This window comes from Galeopterus variegatus, unplaced genomic scaffold (assembly GCF_000696425.1).
Source record: "Galeopterus variegatus unplaced genomic scaffold, G_variegatus-3.0.2 Scaffold9984, whole genome shotgun sequence".
In the NCBI taxonomy this organism is placed as follows: Eukaryota; Metazoa; Chordata; class Mammalia; order Dermoptera; family Cynocephalidae; genus Galeopterus; species Galeopterus variegatus.
This window is the reverse complement of record NW_007736095.1, coordinates 34,590-42,856: the sequence shown is the minus strand read 5'-3', so window position 1 is coordinate 42,856 and position 8,267 is coordinate 34,590. Positions and strand designations below refer to the sequence as shown.

General features: G+C 45.6%; 1 pseudogene; it reads right to left on the bottom strand.

Annotated features, from left to right (window-relative positions):
• Nucleotides 1-597: 597 nt before the first annotated feature.
• The window catches only part of LOC103609715, a 19,774-nt pseudogene continuing 12,104 nt past the window's right edge, over nucleotides 598-8,267 (bottom strand).

Here is an 8,267-nt window from a genome sequence, read left to right as displayed (position 1 = left end):
GCTTTCCTCTCCAGCACACCCAGGGGGCTGAGGGCCTGTGACGCTGGTCCTCTCCATCGTTTCTGCACAGCCTGATTTAACAGGCACTCATTGCACCTCTGGCTGTAAACAGGGCGAGGTGGCAAAAAACACAGACCCGGAGGTCCTTTCTATGAGAACTGAAAAGAAGGTCTTGGCAGACAGCGCTCACGTCCCACTTGCCAGTGTGCACACGGAGCAGTCGAAAGTCTCCACGAGGGCTCAATGCCACAGAGCCTTGCACGGGGCACCATGCTCAGGTCTCACTAGAAAGGAGCCCCTCGGATCTTTTCGCCTTTCTCAACGCAGCACAAGCCAGTGGCCAGCGAGACGTTCAGACCCACCGTCTCATGCTGAGTAGAAGGAGCAGCGTCGGGCACGGTGAGACGTTCAGACCCACCGTCGCGTGCTGAGTAGAAGGAGCAGCGTCGGGCACGAAATTTCAGGCCCTGCTTTCACGTGCCTTCAATGCCTGTTTCTCCTTCTTCTGTGTTCACTAAACAGGACTTTTTTTTAATTCTTTTTTGATAAGGCTACTTTTTGTAGCTTTTTGTTCTCCCTTTGTATTTGTCATGTTTTTCATTTCTTCTCTGAACCGGTGTCTTCCAATTCCCCTCGGTGCGTTTTGTGGCCACTGTGGCCGTGAACAGCCTTGCTGCTGTCTGTGGCTGGGGGTCAGTAGGGTCCTCTCCTATTCCAGCACTGGGGTCTCACAGGCCACTTCAGACCCACCATAATCTGTGTGTAGTAGTGTCCCTGTTAGTAGTGTCTGACTGTCCTGGGGAAGAGCAGGCCACCGCCTCTAGCTACCCAACGTTCTGCCCATTGTTCTTGTGGAGAGGAGGATGGGTATGACGTGTCTATTGTGGTGGCTGGCATGCATGGTTTTGAAGCTCCTCTCCTCACTGTCATCAGACTCCATCCTGTGACAGTTGCCAGAGCCACTCTTGAGAGTAGAGCCTAGGGGACAGAAGGAGAGGATGTCTCCTTAGCCCGGCTGCTCAGAACCTTGTTCTGGGCCTTTCCCCTGAGCTGCTTGGTTGCAAAGAGTGCTCCACAGAGCCAGCACTGCTAGTGCCCTGAGAGATGCCTCTGATGCCTCTGCCCAAGGGTGGCCATTGTGCTCATGGCCTGGGCCATTACTGGGGTTTCTAGGAGAGGTAGCTTCTTTAAAAGCATCCTTGCTGCAGCCTTCAGGGAGCTGGTCCTGGTTCCTCTAGGCCAGGGCTGTGTTTAGACCAGCTTCCTTACTGAAAGAGGGGCTGAGTTGTCTTCGTGGCTGGTTCCTGCTCTCCCTTCATCTGCATCCCCCATCACTAGGGAGCTCACCTTTTTTACTTGTGTAGGAGATACAGGAGTAGCAGAGCCACCTGTAAGCTTTATGCATCTTTCACTCAACTGATTCTGTGCTGGAAGTTGGTGATGCCCAGCTTGGTGACTCTGCAGAGCAGAAGTGCTCTGGCAGGAGAGGAGGTGGTGAAGAGGAGAGGTGCCCACTTTGATTTGGGGTGATCATAGGTGTCTTCAGTGTTGGTGTTGGTGGGTTTGATCGGGGCACTGGGCTTCTCTTCTCGGGGTGTCTTTTGTTGGTACCGCATGGCATTCTGCTTGCAGGTGGAGGCTGGGCATTCATTCCGCTCCTCCTTGTCCTCTGAGCTGCTGGATTCATCCTTGGAGCTAAGTGATCAGGGCTGAAGGCAGAGATCTGTGTCCTGTTCAACCTCACAGACGTTCTCTTCAGAGTCGGACTCATTGGGAAGGGCTGGGAGGCATCTGTCCTGGCAGCATTGCAGAGCAGACAGGTGCTGCTGGCGAGAGGCTGCATCGTCACACGTGGGTGTTGGTGATGATGCCACTGCGTTTGTCATGTTGACCCACAGGGGCCCGGGTGGAAGGTGTTGTAGGCAGACTCGTCCACTGTGGGAGGTGAGCGACAGGGCAGGGAGGCCGAGGACTCTGAGTCAGCGTAGGCTGAGCATCTGCTGTCTCCTGCATGCAGGTGGAGGATGGTGCTGTCACTGAGGTCACTGCGTGAGTCGGAGCTGCAGCCCTTGATCTCCCAGCAGATAGGGGAGTCAAAAAAGGCCATCATCCAGGGGTCTTCCTGCACTGACAGGTTGGCGTAGTCATGGGACAGGCCCCTCCCACTGTTTGGCACAAGGCTGCTGTCCTCTTCCTGGGTATGGAAGTGGTGGCAATCATCCTCAATCTGACAGTCAAGGTCTCCGATACGTCCTGGCTACGTGCATGGGCTGCAGATCTTGATAATCTTTTCTGCACCAGAAAAGCAGATCATGTACTTGTGGATATAAAAGGGAACCTGGGTAACAATTGACCAATGCCCTTTCAGCATGATGAAGTCTCCGTTGGCCACCCTACCAATGCCACCTGCTTCTGGATCTGCAGGAATTCTGCACACATACAGGTTGAAGCCATCAGATCCTGAAAGAATACACGAGTCATGGTCTTCCTCAAAACAGCAGCTTTTCATGGTTCACAGGTTGAAGCAACCCTGACTGTCAGACTGTAGATGGGCAGGTGGGAGTGGATATCATAGAGCACAGGGGGTAGGTGACACCTCAGGGTCAGGAGCTGGGTGCCGTTGCCGTTGAATCCCACACTCGTGGCACTTTGGAGGGATGGCTTGACACCACAGCACAGGAGAGAACTCTGAGGTTTTCCAGTATCCCAGAGTCCCACTCCTTCCTTTGAATTGTCTGTGGCCAATCGCCTGGGCTCCACAGGGTTAAACGTGACACTATGAAAGGATGATGGATAGTTTGCCAGGCAGAAGGGCTCTCCATGGGGAGACTCCCGGGTGTCCCCAAGGAGAACCAGCCATCATCTGAGGAGCTGGCAGAATGTTGTCATTTGCCAGGCTCACCGATAAGCCATATGCTGCATCCTCATGAGCAGACACATCCAATGTCTCGCTGCCTTCAACATCATGGAGGACAATCCGCTCATCATGTCCTCAGAGGACACTTTGGTGTTCCCACTGTTGAAAACCAGGTGAAAAGTGTCAGAACGGCGCTTTCCTTCCAGCTGCACGGGCTGGCCCTGGAGTGGATGGATGCTCTGTGTGCCACGGCAGACCCCAGCGGTCACCTCCTCCTGTCCAAGAGCACACACCTGTTAGAGGCAGGGTGGGGTCAAGTCCAGGATGTCTGGTTCCACAGCCCCTGCTCTTCCTCATGCTGCCCCCAGGCCAGCTCCCCTCTTCATGCTCTAACCGGCACCCCTCCCTCCGCCTCTGCCTCGGCCTCCTGTGCGATGCCCCCACACAGCCCTCCCCCCGCTGCGATCCAGATGGTTCTTTAACCAGCCATGGCAGACACAGCCAGAGTGAGGTGTCTTTAAATTTTATATAAGCCGCATCACTTTTTGCCATTGGTGCACTGACTCACTGTTACATAAGGATGCGTGACAGTTGCCATGGAGAACATTCTCAGAGCATGTACAGGAGCCAGGCCTGTGCACGGTCCCTCACTCCATTCTAAAGAAAGCTCTTCTGACATCTCAGTTTTGGTGTGATTTTTGGTTATTCACTATTATCATAGGTTGAAAGAAAGTTAACTTATTTAGGCTAGGAAAAGTTCTGTTCTTACTTGCATACATACTTATTATTGCAAAATGATGTGAAAATTAAATGTTTTTGAGGTAACAGTTGATTTTTTCCATTTGTCTGTTAACGAGATGAAATGCATTAAGGAGATGTCCGTCGTTAACTGCTCGAAATGCATGCACGAAATGAACATTATCTGGTTATGATGCTTTTGTTTACACTTTTAAATCATGTTTTTTGTAGAAAAATCTAAACAGGTACAAAAGTGGAGAGACTACGAGCTCTAATGTCCCTGTCACCCAGTCCCCAGGCAGTCTGCTCATGCCCCCGTCCCATCCTCTCTCTGCCCACATTCCCAGCACTGCAGAGAGATTTTTCACAAAGTCCAGACATCCAATTATTTAAGATGTGGTTTTTTTTTAATACATTGCTGGAATCAGGTTTTTAATGTTCTGTTTAGGTTCATATCGTATGTCCATAAATGAGATTGGCCTATAAAATTTCTTTCTTGTATCATGCATGTCTGGTTTTCATACCTAAGCTAAACCAGCCCAAAGAATGGGCGGTCACAGGTTCCCTCTCATTAGATTTCAATAAACAGTACATAAAACACAACAGTCATATGTTCATGGGAGGTCTGACAGACCTTATTGGACAACCATGTGGGCCTTGATGAATTTTGTACATAAAACACAACAGTCATATGTTCATGGGAGGTCTGACAGACCTTATTGGACAACCATACGGGCCTTGATGAATTTTTTGTGGGTTTTGGAGTATTTACTCAAGTTCTTTAATGCAGGTCTGACAGACCTTATTGGACAACCATGTGGGCCTTGATGAATTTTTTGTGGGTCTTGTCATGTTTTCTACTCTTTTGAGTCAGCTTGCAAATTTACGCTTTACTAGGAAATTTGCCATCTCACCTAAATTTCCAAGTGTAGTAACATAAAGTTGTCATGGTTTCTGTTAAGATTTGAAACACAATTACTGTTTATGTGCCTATATTATTTTCATTTGTGGTATTGCTTTTTTTCTGCTTTCCCAAGTTTTTACCCCAATCAATCTTGCTTGAGTGAATAATATTATTCATTTTGCAAAAGGAATTGTTTCTATTTTCTGTAGTAGACTGAATATCCCTCCCAAACTTGCTCGAGCTTGAATTGTTTCCCCAAGTTTTATGTATTAGAAGCTTGGCCCCCACTGTGACTGTTAAGAGGGTGGGAAATCCTATTATGGAAATTGAAAGGTGGAGCCTTGAAGAGGTGATTGGATTGTAGGACGGTGCAGTAGTGAATGGATTACAATGGTGGTCAGGGGCGTGGTTCTGAGGGCCTTAAAAAGGGAACATGAAGAGTTTGTCCCTCTCTCTGCTCCACCGTTTTCACAATGTGATACCCTGCCGTCACTGTCACCACCGCCAAGAACTTTACCAGCTGCGTTCCCGGGACTTTGGACATCCCAGCTTCAAAAACTGTAAGCAATACATTTTGTTTTCTTTATAAAATACCCAGTTCTGTGTATTTTGTTATAAGCAAAATAAACAAACTAATACTTCTTTTTAACTTTTTTTTTTAGTTGATCTTGCCAGAGGTGTGTTAATATGACCCAGCTTTCCAAAGAACCGGGTTTTATTTGTCCTGGTGCTGTGCATTTTTCTTTCATGTTCTATTTCACTGATNGTACATAAAACACAACAGTCATATGTTCATGGGAGGTCTGACAGACCTTATTGGACAACCATACGGGCCTTGATGAATTTTTTGTGGGTTTTGGAGTATTTACTCAAGTTCTTTAATGCTTGTGGGTCTTGTCATGTTTTCTACTCTTTTGAGTCAGCTTGCAAATTTACGCTTTACTAGGAAATTTGCCATCTCACCTAAATTTCCAAGTGTAGTAACATAAAGTTGTCATGGTTTCTGTTAAGATTTGAAACACAATTACTGTTTATGTGCCTATATTATTTTCATTTGTGGTATTGCTTTTTTTCTGCTTTCCCAAGTTTTTACCCCAATCAATCTTGCTTGAGTGAATAATATTATTCATTTTGCAAAAGGAATTGTTTCTATTTTCTGTAGTAGACTGAATATCCCTCCCAAACTTGCTCGAGCTTGAATTGTTTCCCCAAGTTTTATGTATTAGAAGCTTGGCCCCCACTGTGACTGTTAAGAGGGTGGGAAATCCTATTATGGAAATTGAAAGGTGGAGCCTTGAAGAGGTGATTGGATTGTAGGACGGTGCAGTAGTGAATGGATTACAATGGTGGTCAGGGGCGTGGTTCTGAGGGCCTTAAAAAGGGAACATGAAGAGTTTGTCCCTCTCTCTGCTCCACCGTTTTCACAATGTGATACCCTGCCGTCACTGTCACCACCGCCAAGAACTTTACCAGCTGCGTTCCCGGGACTTTGGACATCCCAGCTTCAAAAACTGTAAGCAATACATTTTGTTTTCTTTATAAAATACCCAGTTCTGTGTATTTTGTTATAAGCAAAATAAACAAACTAATACTTCTTTTTAACTTTTTTTTTTTAGTTGATCTTGCCAGAGGTGTGTTAATATGACCCAGCTTTCCAAAGAACCGGGTTTTATTTGTCCTGGTGCTGTGCATTTTTCTTTCATGTTCTATTTCACTGATTCCTGCTTTACCTTTCAGTATTCCCTTCCTTTCGTTTTCTTTGTTATTGCACTGGGGTTCCAAGTTGTTTTCTCAGCTAACAGGCTTGTGTCAGCTAAATCCTCCACCTCTGATACACAGAGTTTGTGTTGGTGTTAATCAGCACATGTTTTCAGTTTCCACCATTCTTCTTTCTTTGACCTGTGAATTATTTAGGTCTTTTAAAACTTCCAAAAAGAAGGGGGTCTTGAGAGTTGTCTCTTTGCAATTTTCTCAACTGAAATTAAGGTTGTGGAGGCAGAAGTAACTTTGCAGAGTTTATTGGGAGCCGAACGTGAGGATCAACCTGGGAAACACCATCCAACCATCAGGGAAGTGCTCCAAGGTTTGTAACAAATAAGCAAGCTTCACAGGGAAGGAAACAGAAGGAGGATCTCCTGGGAACGGAGCCGAGTCATCTTCATGGGTGGGTAAAAGCACAGGGTACCACCACTGATGGTGATCACATGCACAGGAAAACAGTTTGGGGTGAAAATCTCCAACATCCGTGATCTTAAAATTTAACAGCTTCCTTAATCAGCACATTAGACATTTATCCGTTTGCCGCGTTCCTACCCACACGACATTCTTACCGTACGCAACAGCAGTCCTGAGACTCAGCCCGAGCAGAGGTTGGTTACGTTCTTAATCATGCTCCTTCCTCAATTTCTAGTTTATTGTGAGGTTGGAGAATCTAGACTATATGTTTGAGGATTCTTTTAGTTCTGTTGTTTTTGTTTTTTGTGTTTGTCTAGACTTTTTTTGTGAGCTCCTTAAGGTCAGTGTTTGTTGTTGGCAGAGTTTCCACCATATCCTTGAAAAAATGAGACCTTCAAACCTCCATGTTAATATTTTTATCTGCTTGGAGGTGTAATGAAATATCTTGCTGTGACTGTTGATTAGTCAATTTTTCCTTTAATGTTGTCTTTCGGGCTTTGCACAGTTGAAGACTGCCTCCTGAGGTCTATACACAGCAGTGTTTTTTTTTCCTGATGAATGGTTCTGTTCATCATTACACACTGGCGGGAATGTCCCTAACAGCCCTTCTTTCTTTAAAATCTGTGCACCTGCCATGTTGTTGCAACCACCTTTCTTTGTGCTTTGTATTTTCCTGGTAACTCTTTTTACATTCCTTTATGTTCAACCTTTCTGTGATATTGTGTTTTAAGCAGTAATGCCTAGTTACATCCATTTACGATTATTGAGATTATTTGAATTTATTTATGATATCTCATTTTGTGTTTGCTAATTACCATACTTTTTTGTTTTCCCCTATATGAGTTTGTTGTAATTTCTTTATTTCCTTTTATTCCCTCTACTCACTGGGAAGGTATACATTTTATTTCTCTTATTTCAGTGGCAAGTTTTCCTATTTTGACATACGCATTTGTCAGATCTCGAGTCCCCTCTCGTTCATAACTTAGAGGCTCAGCTTTGATTCTTGCGTCTGATCTTCTCCCCTGGTTTCATTTCTCTTCTTCCTGAAGATCGTCTTTCAGAAGTGTTTTCAGAGAATGTCCACAATCTCATTCTTTGCCTGAAATGATCTTTATTCACTCTCGCTCGTAAGTGATGAACTAGTGGGGTGTAAACTTCTGGGTGCACAGTCATGATCACGTGATGCCCTCTAGTCTCTATAATAGCAATTCCTTCATTCTCAGATACCCTTATTTTGTTTTTAAAATCTCTGAAATGTGAACATATCTTATAATCAGAAAGCCTCATATGACTGTTATAGAGCAAGAGTACTCCTTGCACGTGAGGAAGCTTCGGAGTTAATGCAACATTACATTCCTGGGGAACGCCTTTGGCTGGTCTAACTTTCCTCTGTAGGAAATCTCCACCCCACCCTGCTCTTCTTTATAAAATTCTTTCCTTTTCTTTCATTCTTTCCTCTCTTCTTTCCTCCCTTCCCTCCTTCTTTCGTTCTTTCTTTCCATGCTTTCTTATTTCCTTAAGATCTCTGCTATAGGGCCAGCCCGTGGCTCACTCGGGAGAGTGTGGTGCTGATAACACCAAGGCCCCAGGTTC